At 48.1% G+C, this 14188-nt stretch overlaps 1 protein-coding gene across 2 annotated transcripts in view; it reads left to right on the forward strand.

Moving 5' to 3' along the window:
- The first annotated feature begins 682 nt into the window (after nt 1-682).
- The window catches only part of RESF1 (retroelement silencing factor 1), a 60543-nt gene continuing 47037 nt past the window's right edge, over nt 683-14188 (forward strand). Inside the window, exon 1 of one of the 2 annotated variants that reach the window (XM_029055772.2) lies at nt 683-740. The gene's annotated coding sequence lies outside the window, so the exon portion shown is untranslated. Of the gene's footprint in view, nt 745-14188 lie in introns of both variants that reach the window. The other variant, XM_029055763.2, reaches the window with a different exon arrangement.

Below are 14188 nucleotides of genomic sequence, written 5' to 3' on the forward strand. Positions count from 1 at the left end.
CCGGCGCTTAGAACAGTGCTTGGCACATAGTCAGCGCTTATCCCGGCTCTGCCACTTGTCAGCTGTGTGACTGTGGGCAAGTCACTTCACTTCTCTGTGCCTGTCACCTCATCTGTAAAATGGGGATTAAGATTGTGAGCCTCAAGTGGGACAACCTGATTACCCTGTATCTCCCCCAACGCTTAGGACAGTGCTCTGCACATAGTAAGTGCTTAACAAATACCAACATTATTATTATTATCCCCCCGATCAGACTGTAAGCCCGTCAAACGGCAGGGACTGTCTTTATCTGTTGCCGACTTGTTCATTCCAAGTGCTTAGTACAGTGCTCTGCACATAGTAAGCGCTCAATAAATACTATCGAATGAATGAATGAATGAACCAACATTCTGATCATTAGTACATAAGAATGAATGAATGACGAATGAATGAATGAAGGATGGATGGGTGAATGAATGAAGGAAGGATGGATGGGTGAATGAATGAATGAATGACGCCCGAGTGAGTGGGGCAGGCGGTCCGGGCGCCTTTAGGACCGCGCGGGAGCCCTGTCTCGGTCCGTCCGTCCCTCCCTCCCCCCGCCCCCCTCCCCCCTCCCGCCGTCCGTGGGCGGAGTCCGGGGCTCAGCGCGCGTGCGCGGAGGGGGTGTGGGGGGCGGGAGCGCGCCGGCGGGCGTGCGGGTGCGCGCCCGGAGGAGCAGGACCTGCCGCTCGCCGCGGCTCCGGCCCCGCAGCCGCCCGGTCGGTAAGACAGCGGGAGGCCCTACTCCTCCCGTCCCTTCTTCTCCTCCTCCTGCTGCTGGCCTCGCCCCCCGGGGCTGGGGTTCTCCCTCCGCCTTCTCTCTCTCTCCCTCCCTCCGTCCGTCCGTCCGTCCTTCCTTGCTTCCCTCCCGGCTTCCCCTTTCCTCTTCCCCCAACGCCTCCCCCTCCATCTCTTCCCTCCTCTTCCTCCCCACTGTCTCTCCCCCATCTCTCTCCCCATCCTTCGCTCCCCCCTCCATCTTTCCCCCCATCTCTCCCCCCACCCCTCCCCCCATCATCACTCTCCCATTTCTCTCCCCATCTCTCTCCCCCCTCTCCCTCCCCCATCTCCCCCATCCTTCTCACCCATCATCACTCCCCCATCTCTCTCCCCTCTCCCATCCTTCTCCCCCATTCCTCTCCCTCCCTCATCCCTTTTCCTCCCCCTCTGTCCCCCTTCCTCTCTCTCTCTCCCATCTCTCTCCCCTCTTCCTCTCTCCCATCTCTCTCCCCTCTTCCATCTCTCTCCCCTCTTTCTCTCTCCCATCTATCTTCCCTCTTCCTTTCTCCTCTCCATTTCTCTCCCCCATCCCTCTCCCCCATCCCTCTCCCCCATCCCTCTCCCCCATCCCTCTCCCCCATCCCTCTCCCCCATCCCTCTCCCCCATCCCTCTCCTATTCCCCTTCCCCCCGGGGTGCCCCCCCCCCACCTCCCCGAGACTTATTGTTGATTTCCTTATTGGCTATTGCGAGCGTGGGAAGTCTCAGAGAGAGGAAAGGCTGCCCTGCCCTGCCCTGGGCCGGACCGTTTTCCCTTGCTTTTCCTCCCGACCCCCGTACGGTGGTGGGACGGTCGAAGCCCAAGCCTCTTGCCAACTCATTTGCTCTCTGGCCTGCCTTTGCCTTTGGGACACTGGTGGATGTTGGGTGGGTACAGCCTCTCTTTAGACCGTCCCCTCGTTGCGTTGCACTCTCCCAAGCGTTTAGCCCAGGGTTCTGCACCCAGCGAGCCCTCAGTCAGCGCCATTGATGCATTTGAGGCCCTGCGGGAGGTGATGTCTTAGAATTGGCTTTCCTTTCTTAAGGTATTTTTCTCCACCTCGGAGAAGGTCATTCTTCAGCTCGGGAGCGTTGATTCCCGAGGGTCTCCTCCCCCAGGTGAAAACTCCCAACCGGTAGAGCTCGGCAATTGGGCCTGCACCTTGGGAGAGATGGTTTCAAAGCAAACTGGAGCCATTAATTTGCACCGACTTGGTCCTCGACCCCCCCAGTAAATAATCTGGGTGTGGGATCCGTCGGTAGGCACTGGAGTTTTCAAAAACCACTAAAGTGTAATCCGCAGCTCCCGTAAAGAACCTGATGGGGATGATCAGTGTGGGCCTGCCGCTAATTAGGAAGTCTTGATGCGTCGCACGTGTTGTTCCCAAAATGGTAATTAGTTTGTTCGGTTCTATTTTGTTTTGAGATATTTAGGTGGGCACCAATCCCCCATCCACTCTCCGAGCAGGCGCTTCAAACAACTCTTGAAATTGGAGTCTTTTGATGTAGTACGGAGCAGACAATATACAAAGTGATTTGTTTTGAAGTTTGGGGAACGGATGCCATCCAAACCTTAAATCTGCCAGTATCCACCTTCATTTTTGAACCGTTTCAGAAACAAGGGTGGAAGAAAGGTTTGATAGACCCTGGATTGTGTTGGAGAGGGTACGTCCCAGACAAATTGATCCTCCTCCCCAATTTGCATCTATCCTCAGCGTTTAGAACGGTGCCTGATACATAATAACAGTGATGATGATATTTGTTAAGCGCTTACTATGTGCCAAGTACTGTTCTAAGCACTGAGTTAGATACAAGGTTATCAGGTGGGGCTCACCGTTTTAATCGCCATTTGACAGATGAGGGAATTGAGGCCCAGTGAAGTGACTTGTCCAAAGTCACACAACTGAGAAGTGGCAGAGCCGGGATTAGAGCCCACGACCAGTGATTCCCAAGACCGGGCTCTCTCCACTAAGCCTCGCTGCTTCTCTACATAACTAATGTCATTTATTTATTTTTATTTACTACTTGTGCCTCATCTAGCACTAGTAGGGAGTGGTGGTTGACGGGCGTTTGTCCTCTTGCCGTCAAGGTCAGCTCAACTCTAAGCAACCCAGAGTTTCTTCTTATATACAGTTGGTATGGCATTCATAGTGATCAGAAGAGTTTTATTATTAAGTGCCGTCGAGTCGTTTCCGATTCATTGCGACTCCACGTATATACTTTCCCCAGAACATCCCCGACCTCTGCCTAAATCCGCAACCTTTCTAACTGTTCTTCCGTTATCGTTGTTGTGGTTTCTCCTCATCTAACTGCTGTTCTGCCTCTTCCACGTTTTCCCTGGACTTATTTTAGCATTAGTGTCTTCTAGTCCTCCTGATTCTGTGTCCAAAATATGCCTCATCTAAATCGAGTCATTTGGCCTTCCGAAGACACTTCTGTATTTTTTCCAAGAAAACACTCTGGATACACATACCAGATCAGAAGAGTACAAATACAGGATAAATACATCAGGAGAGGCAGCATTTAAATCCACGGGGCATTTTCCCTCCAGCTCTTGCTTTGTTCTCTAGGTGATTAAATCCCACTGATTTAATCCCACTGATTCAGCAGGGTCTTGAGTGAATCAAGGGAGCAGCTTCATCTTGTCTTCAGTTGATATGCTACCTTTTCAGAAGACCCGAGGGTGAGAAAGGGAAGATGTGTTGTGAAGTGCTTCCCTTGAGTCAATCAAGTCATCAGACACACCCAGAGGCCATCAGGCCTCAGAAACAGTTCCGAGGGGAAGGTCAAAGAGAGTGGGGGAGGGCAAATGTAAGACCCTCGGGCTTCCACCCAAGCTACACAAGTAAAACCAAGCTGATGGCTAGCACACTTCCACATTAGGATTATTAAAGAGTCAATTTTTTTTCAATTACTAAGTATAATTCAATAGAGTGATAATAATTGGAGCACTTAACCCTTGTGCTCTACTCTTTTTGCTTCCTTTTAAAAGTTAATGACTCATTTACACCAGAGTTAAAACCAAAAATTATAGCTCTATAGTAAGAGAAGATCGCCAGTCACTATTTGGCTCCGGTTTTGGATTTATAACTTGATCGTCGTTTGGGGTAAAAGGCCACCTCCCTCCCCGTCCACTTAAAACCCTCAAACAACAAAACCAATGAGAGAAACAAGCTGTGTGTCCAATTGCAGAAAACAGGGGCTGAGGAGTCAGGTGACCTGGATTCTAATTCCAGCTCTGTGACTTCCCAGCGCTGTGACCTTAGGTGAGTCACTTCCCTACTTCAGTTTCCTCATCTCTAGAATGGGGATTCAGTACCGCTTCTGTCTGTCCTTTAGACACAAGAGTCCCATGTAGGACAGGAACTACGTCCAAGCCGATTTTCTTCCCTCTACCCATTGCTTAGTTCCGTGCTTGGCACATGGTAGCCGCTTAACGCGTGTCATAATTGTTATTCTCAGAGAAGCAGCGTGGCTCAGTGGAAAAAGCACGGGCTTTGGAGTCAGAGGGCACGGGTTCGAATCCCGGCTCGGCCACTTAGCTGTGTGACTGTGGGCAAGTCACTTAACTTCTCTGGGCCTCAGTTACCTCATTTGTAAAAGGGACATTAAGACTATGAGCCCCATGTGGGACAACCTGATTCCCCTGTGTCTACCCCAGGGCTTAGAACAGTGCTCTGCACACAGTAAGCGCTTAACAAATACCAACATTATTATTATTATTTTCACTATAACACTGTCGGGGGATGACCCACCCCCCAGCCCTAGGGAACCAGAAGCAGAATTCACATGACCCCCAAGCCGCAATAGTCAGGGGGGTGTAAACACAGAGGGCACACCAGGTAAGGACATTCTGGGGAGTTTAGAGTGTCAGAAGGTGAAGGAAGTAGATAAGGGGGAGTGTGATCAGAATGATGTAATTTAAGTTTAGCGGCGGAATCGGAATACTTGAAGGACGGTAGGATGTAAAAATCAAACCACCGTCAGGGGCTGCGTGCCCCCAGCCAGTCACCCACCTGGTATTCCCTACTTGATCACGTGAGCTACAGCTTGTTCTCTAATTAATAACGAGAGGTGCTCTGTGTCGAATCAGAGGGAGTTTTGAATGGTCTTGGGATTTTGGAAGCGAACCCAAGGCTTTTCCTCTAAGGAACCGAGTTCTTCCCCCAAGGGTATGCGCTGTAGAAGTTTGGAGGCCACTGGCCAATTCCTCAGGGGCAGGCCAGGTTGCAGAAGGGAGGATGCTAGGGAGCCCGCCTACTGACTCTCTCAAACTCTCCCAGGCATTTAGTAGCGAGGTCTGCACAGTGGAAGACCCCGAGAAACGCTGTCAATCAATGGATTGACCTCACATGTTCATCGATTAATGGGACTGACATTGGGATTTGGGGCCTGCGACTTTTAAGTGCTGTTTGATAAGCTCGTCCCAAATTCAGTTATATTCCACATTAGACGGAATGGTGATCATACCTCGAGTATCCACACCTCCTCTTGAAAGACTCGAAGGATATCTTCTCATTTGCCTTCACAGATTTTATTTAAGAGATTCCAAGGTCGACCTGTATATGTGGTGTAAATCCTGAAATCATCTATTATATTAATTATGGCTTGAAATCAAGAGTGGCTCTTTTCAAGCAAAAGCTCCAAATGGAATGACAGACCGGGAGGTAAAAAGGAAAACAGCATCAGGTTCTGCAAATACCTTAAAAAAAAAAAAAAAAGCAACCAAGCAAGGGACAGCCTTTATGAGCTGGAACTCTGCAACCTGCATTGACCTTTTGAGCCCCAATCATCATCCAATCAATGGTACTTATTGAGCACTTTTGTGCCGAGCTCTGAACTAAGCACCTGGGAAAGTACAATTCAACAGAATTAGCACTTTCCCTGCCCACAACAAGCTTGCACTCTAGAGGGCCACTGAGCCGAACATCACTTCAGCGGTGTCTTCTCTGAGTATGAAAGACAACTGTACATAGCCAAGCATAAAGTAAGAAGGAAAGAAGTCAAAATCATTTTGGGACAGCAGCCCGGCCTAGAAGGAAGAACACGGGCCCAAGAATCAGAAGCTCCCGGTTCTAATCCCGCTCTTCCCCTTGCCTACTATGTCATTTTAGGTGAGTCACTTCACTTGTGTACCTTGGCTTCTTCAGCTGTAAAAATGGAGATTAAATCCCTGTTCTCCCTCCTCCTTAGACTCCTTAGCCTCATGGAGGGCAGGGTCTGGAGACCCTAATCTAGCCTCATTTCTGCCTGGATTATCTACTGTTACGTACCTCTTCTCGGGTTCAGTACCCTGCTTGGTGCTGTCGTGTGACCGTGGGCAAGTCATTTAATTTACTAAGCACTTAACCAATACCTTGTAATTATCTTAGGGTATTCCAGGGCTTATTTTCCCACATCCTCTAGTTAGAGTGCTGCGGGTGTCTCTTGTTAAAAAAAAAAAAATTCTGTGAAGGTGTAATCCAGTTACAGCCCAGTTTCAGGAGATGAATGTAGTTATTACCTTTATTACTTGTGCTGCCAGCCCTCTAGACTGAGCTCATTGTGGGCAGGGTTTGTCACTGTTTATTTTTTCATTGTACTCTCCCAAGGCTCACTACAGTGCTCTGCACACAATGAGTGCTTAATAAGTGTGATTGAATGAATAGAAATCGAGCCTGCCAGAGCTGGGAAAGCCAGCCTGCACAGAGCTTGCACAGATGTTCCCAATGCCCATTGCTGACATTCAATAGATGAGGCCGTTGTTCCACTTTCTTAGGTGCCTAGGTCCTAGCGTGGCCCTCAGGAGACTGACAAGAACTATCAGCATCACTAAGAGAAGCAGCACGGTGTAGTGGATAGAACACGGGTCTGGGAGTCGGAAGGTCATGGGTTCTAATCCCGCCTCTGCACCTCATCTGCTGGGCGACCTTGAACAAGTCGCCTCTCTGGGCCTCAGTTCCCTCATCTGGAAAAATGGGGATTGTGACCGTGAGCCCCACGTGGACAGGGACTGTGTCCAACCTGATTTGCTTGTATCCACCCCAGCGCTTAGCAGAGTACCTGGCACATAGTAAGTGCTTAACAAATACCGGTACTATTATTAACATTAGGTCTCCTCTTATAAGGCAGCGTGGTAGGAAAGGCGTCACGGTACACCTGTTGCCAGGTAAATCTCCACGCTACCCGAACATCGTCTTGTGGCCAGCAGAATGAGATTCAAGCCGACACCTTCATGGCTCACCCATTAAAGAGGCGCAACACAAGTGCTTCATTCTGATTCCTCAACACAGGATGCGGCGGACCGTGAAAGTCCGCACAGTGGCAGGCCGCACAGACGGCCAAGTTCTTGGAAGACCTCCATGAAGTTGATGTATTGAAGTCCAGCAGTGGTAATCTATTCCCCAAAGCAGGAGAGTTGTCCTTTCCAAGCGCTTAGTACAGTGTGCTGCACCCAGTAATCGCCCAGTCAATGCAACTGAATAAATTGAATGAACAAATGAATGAATCGCCACACAACCGTGTTACAGTCCTTGATGGGTGAGCCGAACACTTGAACAAAGTTCTCCCTCGTCGGTCGGAAGTCTCGGCTACCACGATAGGGGATCTTGAAGCAGTTTGCTGAGGTTGAGCTTCTTGCATTTCCGTCATCGTCGGTATTTACTGAGCGCTTCCCGTGTGCAGAGCACTGGACTAAGCACTTGGGCCCAGAACAAGTGCTCGTTCTTTGGCTTACAGAAAGGTTTGTTGGCTCTTACTACATTTCCTCTTGCCTGCTTATGTAGGAAGTCTTACCCCTTTAAAGTACTTGGGGGAGCAAATTCTCCTGCACCTATTCAACCTCGTTCCGCACCCGCCCACAAGGAGTTTACACCAATCTCCTCAAAAAGTAGTGAAGGCTAAAAAGAAGGAAGAGTCAGCATCGAGGCAAGAACAGACCTCCACGGTACCGAGTGCCACAGCCATGGCTTGGAAGAAAACTCGGCCAGGTCCTCTTGCGCTGCTGCAAAAGGTAACTCTAGCGGATGTGCAACGGCCAGGCTTCATTCCGGATCCTGAGAATCTGCCATGTTGGGAAGTGGGAAATAAAACGAGGAGGCTGATTCAGGAGTCTGACTTGTCTACAACCCGAATCAGTTCCTTGAAAGCACTCAGTCAGTGGTATTTTTTATGAGCACTTACGGTGGGTAGTGCACGGTACTGAGCGCTTGGGAGAGTATGATAGAAAAGAGTTTGAAAATGTATGAAAGAGTTGAAAGAGTATGATAGAAAAGAGTTGAAAAGTTGATAGAAAAGAAAAGAGTGTGATAGAAAAGACACCTTCCCTGCCCATGAGGAGCTTACACTCTATGGAAAGTAGTCTCTTTCCATACAGGATTCAAAATAAAACCCCCCTCCTTCAGAGACATTTCCCAAAAGGCCTCGGGCTATTTTTTAAAATGGTATGTAATAATAGTAATAATAATAATTGTATTTGTTAAGTGCTTACTATGTGCCAAGCACTGTTCTAAGCACTGGGGTAGACACAATGTAATCAGGTTGTCCCACATGGGGCTCACAGTCTTAATCCCCATTTTACACTTGAGGTAACTGAGGCACAGAGAAGTGAAGTGGCTTGCCCAAGCTCACACAGCTGATGAGTGGCAGAGCTGGGATTAGACCCCACATCCTCTAACTGCCAAGCCCGGGCTCTTGCCACTAAGCCACGCTGCTTCTCTAGGCACTTTAAGCCCTTTATTTAAGCACTTATTTTGTTCCAGACACTGTACTAAGCGCTGTGGTAGATCCAGGCTAATCAGGTTGGACACAGTCCAAGTCCCATGTGGGGCTTACAGTCTTCCTCCCCATTTTACAGACACGAGGGAACTGAGGCACATAGAAGTGAAGGGACTTGCCTGAAGTCACACAGCAGAGTGGCAGGGCTGGGACTCTAGAACCCAGACCCTCTGACTTCCAGGCTCATGCACTTTCCACTAGGTCATGCTGCTATTTCCAGTTTCCACTTAGGATCTTCCCACTTGACGATCGCAGCGAAGCATCCCAGGGGCCTCATTTGCCACAATTCACCATCAAGGTATGATCCAGGAGATAGAATGATAATTGTGGGATTTGTTAAGCGCTTACTATATGGCCAGCACTGTTCCTAAGAGCTGGGGTTGATAGGTAATCAGGTTGGATGGATCCAGTCCCTGTCCCACATGGGGCTCATAGGTAATCAGGTTGTCCCACATCCCTATTTTACAGACGAGGTCACTGAGGCCCAGAGAAGTGATTTGCCCGAGGTCACACGGCAGGCACTTGGCGGAGCTGGAATTACAACCCACATCCTGGGACTCCAAGGCCTGGGCTCTTCCTACTAGGCCACAGTCCTTTCCCTATTGTCACAGTGAAGGGACTGACAACTTTCTCCACCCACAAGCCTCCCTTTCCCCCCAGTCTTAGTAAACCCATCCCCATCCTCCCTGAAATGATCAAAACTCCCTCCCCTTAACCACCTCTTCCTCCTCCTCCTCAGTTTGGAATGTGTCCTTGAAGTGAACCCAAGGGTTTTGTCTCATCTCCCCTGGAATGTGTGTTATGATAAGGACTCTGGGGGCCTATAACTTCTCCATCTAGGGATGGTATGTGCGTGATAAGCCAGTCTCTCCTAAAAGATGGGATGTTTGTGATAAGAGTGGCCCATGGCCATTCCATCAGAACGATAAGGATTTTCAAGTTGTCCTTGGCTCTCTGCGGAAAGGTTGCCTCCTTATCTGGTTGCTGTTCAGTTTGCTGGGGGCTCTTCATCATTTCCTCTCCAGCCCGCGGGCCTGGCTCTTAGCCCGGGACCAATGGTAATGTTTATTCGGGACAATTTCGCTTTGATTCCCATCTGACATCACCCATTAGAGTATAAGCACCTTGTGAGCAGGGAAAGCACTTTTGTTTTTGGTTCCTACTTTCCAAGCATTTAATAATAATAATAATAAGGATGGTATTTGTTAAGTGCTTACTATGTGCCACGCACTGTTCTAAGCTCTGGGGTAGATACAAGGTAATCAGGTTGTCCCACATAGGGCTCACAGTCTTCATCCCCATTTTACAGATGGGAACAGAGGCACAGAGAAGTTGTGACTTGCCCAAAGCCATTATTATTATGTACTTAGGTACATATCTATAACTTATTTTTATTAACATCTTTCTTCCCGTCTGGACCGTAAGCTCTTTGTGGGCAGGGAATGTGTCTGTTTATTGTTATATTTACTCTCCCAAGTGTTTAGTACCGTGCTCTGAACCCAGTAAGAATGAATGAATTAATGGGGCAGAGCACTGTACAGAGTGCTCGGAAGAGTAAAGTAGCAGAAGGGATCGATTGTATTGTACTAAGCGCTAACCACAGTCCCTATCCTCCAAGTAGACAAAGCCCCTGTGCTCAGAAGAGCTTAAAATGTAGTCGTGGAAACCAACCCTAAAATGAGTTACAACCCTGAACTCCTCTTTGGGTTATTTGCTCGCGTAGTAGACTAGTTTTGAGCTGATAGTGAGGTTATTGTCATTCTTTGAGGTTTTTGTTTCTTTTTTTTTTAAATATTGGTAGTTAAGAGTTACTGGGTGCTGGGGTAGATCCTAGCTCATAATAATAATAATAATAATGTTGGCATTTGTTAAGCGCTTACTATGTGCCGAGCACTGTTCTAAGCGCTGGGGTAGACACAGGGGAATCAGGTTGTCCCACGTGGGGCTCACAGTCTTAATCCCCATTTTACAGATGAGGTAACTGAGGCACCGAGAAGTTAAGTGACTTGCCCAAAGTCACACAGCTGAGAAGTGGCTGGGATTTGAACCCATGACCTCTGACTCCAAAGCCTGTGCTCTTACCACTGAGCCACGCTGCTTCTCAGATTGGACCCAGTCCATGTCCCACATGAGACTCACAGTCTTAATTCCCATTTTACAGGTGAGGTAGCCGAGGCCCAGGGAAGTGACTTGCCGTGGTCACCCAGCAGGCAAGTGGTGGTTCTGGGATTAGAACCCAGGTCCTTCTGACTCCCAGCCCTGTGCTCTCTCCCACCGGGACATGCTGCTTCTCAATCACCTGGTGGTTCTTAGCTTGAAACAGCTGGAGAATGGATTAGTGGGATTCCCCCAGCATCATTAGCATCAATGATAGCAATCACAAGGCTTTAGGAGTAGAGTATTAATCAATCAGTGGTATCTATTGAGCACTTAACTGTGTGCCGAGGACTGTACGAAACACTTGGGAGAATAAAACACGACAGAATTAGCAACCACATTCCCTGCCCATAATAAGCTTACAGTCTTGAGGGGGAGACTAATTTAAATATGAATGGGAGTTATTTAAAACTGGAGGCAGGTTTTCCTCTTGACCCCTGATCTTAGGCGTGCCTCGATTAATGATTGACTCCAAGGTGACTCATTGCTTGTCAGCTCTAGACACCTGTAGTCAATTAGTGTTATTTATCAAGTACTTACTAGGTGCAGAACATTGTGCTAAGTGCTTGGGAGTCATATTCCCTGCTCCTAACAAGCTTACAGTCTAGAGAAGGAAACAGGTGTTGTTATGAGTAAAAGAAGTCATTTATAACTGTAGAGACAGGTTTTCCTCGCGATCCCTAATTTAGGAATACCTTGATTAATAATTCACTCCAAGATGTCTCATCCCTCCTCAACTCTAGGCACCTTTAATCAGTGTATTTATTGAGCACTTCCTGTGTGTGGAATACTGTGCTGAGCTCTCGGGAGAGTACAATACTTTCATTCAGCCGTATTTATTGAGTGCTTACTGTGTGTGGGGCACTGTACTAAGTGCTCAGGAGCATATAATATAGCAGACACATTCCCTGCCCACTGAAGGGGAGACAGACATCAGTATGAAGAAATAAATAAATTACAGCTTCCACAGAGTGCCTGCCTAATAATAATAATGTTGGTATTTGTTTAGTGCTTGTTATGTGCCAAGCACTGTTCTAAACGCTGGGGTAGATACAGGGTAATCAGGTTGGCCCTTGGGGGGCTCACAGTCTTCATCCCCATTTGGCAGATGAGGTAACTGAGGCACAGAGAAGTTAAGTGACTGGCCCAAGGTCACACAGCTGACAAGTGGCGGAGTTGGGATTAGAACCCTTGACCTGTGACACCCAGGCTCTTTCCACTAAGCCAGGCTGCTTCTCTCAAAAAAAAAAGCACCATTGTGGGTGTATGCATGCATATTTTACATATATATAATATGCATTTACATATATATGTATAGAAAATATGCATACATAATATGCATTTACATACATACAAGCATGTTTACCTATGAGGGAACTGAGGCCCAGAGAAGTGAAGTGACTTGCTCAAGGTCACACAGCAGGCAAGTGGAGGAGGTGGGATTAGAACCCACGACCTCTGACAACCGAGGCCGGGCTCTTTCCGACCAAGCTTCTGCCTAGTGGACTCCCACTTCAGTAGAGGCTCTCATGTTCCTTAGCTTAGTTCCTTAGCTGACTTTCCTTAGTTCCTTAGCTGACGTTCCTTAGTCCGACACAGAATTCCCACAACTGGCAATGGGGTTATAAATCTCCTGATGATCATCCCACCTCCACCTCTCTTGCCCTGAGCTCTTCCGGGAAAGTAGAGCCATTCCCCCTCAGGAAAGTTGTAGAACCTGGTTCCTTCCCCCTCATGCCCAGACCCCAGGCTTGACTCTTGGGGGGATTCCAAGGCCAAGCTCAGTCAATCAATCATATTCATTTAGCACTTACCATGTGCACAGCACTGTACTCAGGCGCTGGGGAGAGTACGGTGTAACAGAGTTGGTAGACCCTTCCCGCAATGAGATTTTACAATCCATCAGTGGCATTTGTTGAGCATCTGTAACAATTGCCACAAAATTACAAATCGTCAACTCTCTGGTGTTTCCAGTGAGAACGTATGGATCCGAAAGCTGGACAGTGCAACAACAGGATAGAAAAACATTGATTATTTTGATAGATGGTGTTGGAGAAGGTTTTTGCAAATGCCGTGAACTGCCTGAAAACAAATGGATTTTGGAACAAATTAAGCCAAAGTGGTCTTTGGAAGGCTAAATGACTCGATTTAGATGAGGCATATTTTGGACAGAGAATCAGGAGGACTGATTCTCTGGAGAAGACACTAATGCTAGGAAAAGTCCAGGGAAAATGTGGAAGAGGCAGACCGGCAGCTAGGTGATTAGAGGCCGTAACGACGATAACGGCAGAACTTTTTGGTTGTGGATTATGGCAGAGGACGGGACGTTGTGGAGAAAGTTTATCCGTGGAGTCGCTATGAATCAGAAATGACTCGACGGCACCTGATAATAATACAGCACTGTACTAAGCGCTTGGGAGAGTGAGAAACAGCATAGCATGGTAGATAGAACACAGGCCTAGGAATCCGAAGATCATGGGTTCTAATTCTGCTGCCACTTGTCTGCTGTGTGCCCTTGGGCAAATCAGTTCACTTCTCAGTGCCTCAGTTACCTCTGTCAAATGGGGATTAAGACTGAGCCCCATGTAGGTCAGGGACTGTATCCAACCTGATTTGCTCCAGCGCCAAGTACAGTTGCTTCCAGCCCTTAGTACAGTACTTGGCACATAGTGAGCGCTTAACAAATACCGTCATTATTACTACAGAGGTGGTAGAAACGTTCCCTGCCTGCAACAAGCTTTTACAGTCAGTGGCATCTGTTGAGCACTTACTGTGTGCACAACACTGTACTAAGCACTTGGGAGAGTACAGTAGAACAGAGGTGGTAGACAAGTTCCCTGCCCACAACGAGCTTTTGCAATCAGAGGCATTTGTTGAGCACTTAATATGTGCCCAGAACCATACTAAGCGCTTACATGGTGCAGTGGATAGAGTACAGGCCTTGGAGTCAGAGGTCACGGGTTCTGATCCCTGCTCTGCCACTTGCCTACTGTGTGGCCTTGGACAAATCACTTAACTTCTCTGTGCCTGTTACCTCATCTGTAAAATGGGAATTAAGACTGTGAGCCCCATGTGGGACAGGGACTGTGTCCAACCTGTTTTGCTTGTATCCACCCCAGGTCGCAGTATGGTGTCCGGCACATAGTGAGCGCTTAACAAACACTATCATTAAGTGCGGCTCTGTGGAAAGAGCCCGGGCTTGGGAGTCAGAGGTCATGGGTTTGAATCCTGGCTATGCCACTTGTCAGCTGTGTGACTGTGGGCAAGTCACTTCACTTCTCTGTGCCTCAGTTCCCTCATCTATCAAATGGCGATTAAGACTGTGAGCCTTAGGTGGGGCAATCTGATTACCCTCTATCTACCCAAGTTCTAAGAAGAGTGGTCTGCACATAGTAAGCGCTTAGCAAATACCAACATTATTATTATTACAGTATAACAGAGATGGTGGACAAGTTCCCTGCCCAAAACGAGGTTGCAGTTCAGAGGGAAGTTTCAGA

The sequence above is a fragment of the Ornithorhynchus anatinus genome, chromosome 2 (genome assembly GCF_004115215.2).
Source record: "Ornithorhynchus anatinus isolate Pmale09 chromosome 2, mOrnAna1.pri.v4, whole genome shotgun sequence".
NCBI classification, from domain to species: domain Eukaryota; kingdom Metazoa; phylum Chordata; class Mammalia; order Monotremata; family Ornithorhynchidae; genus Ornithorhynchus; species Ornithorhynchus anatinus.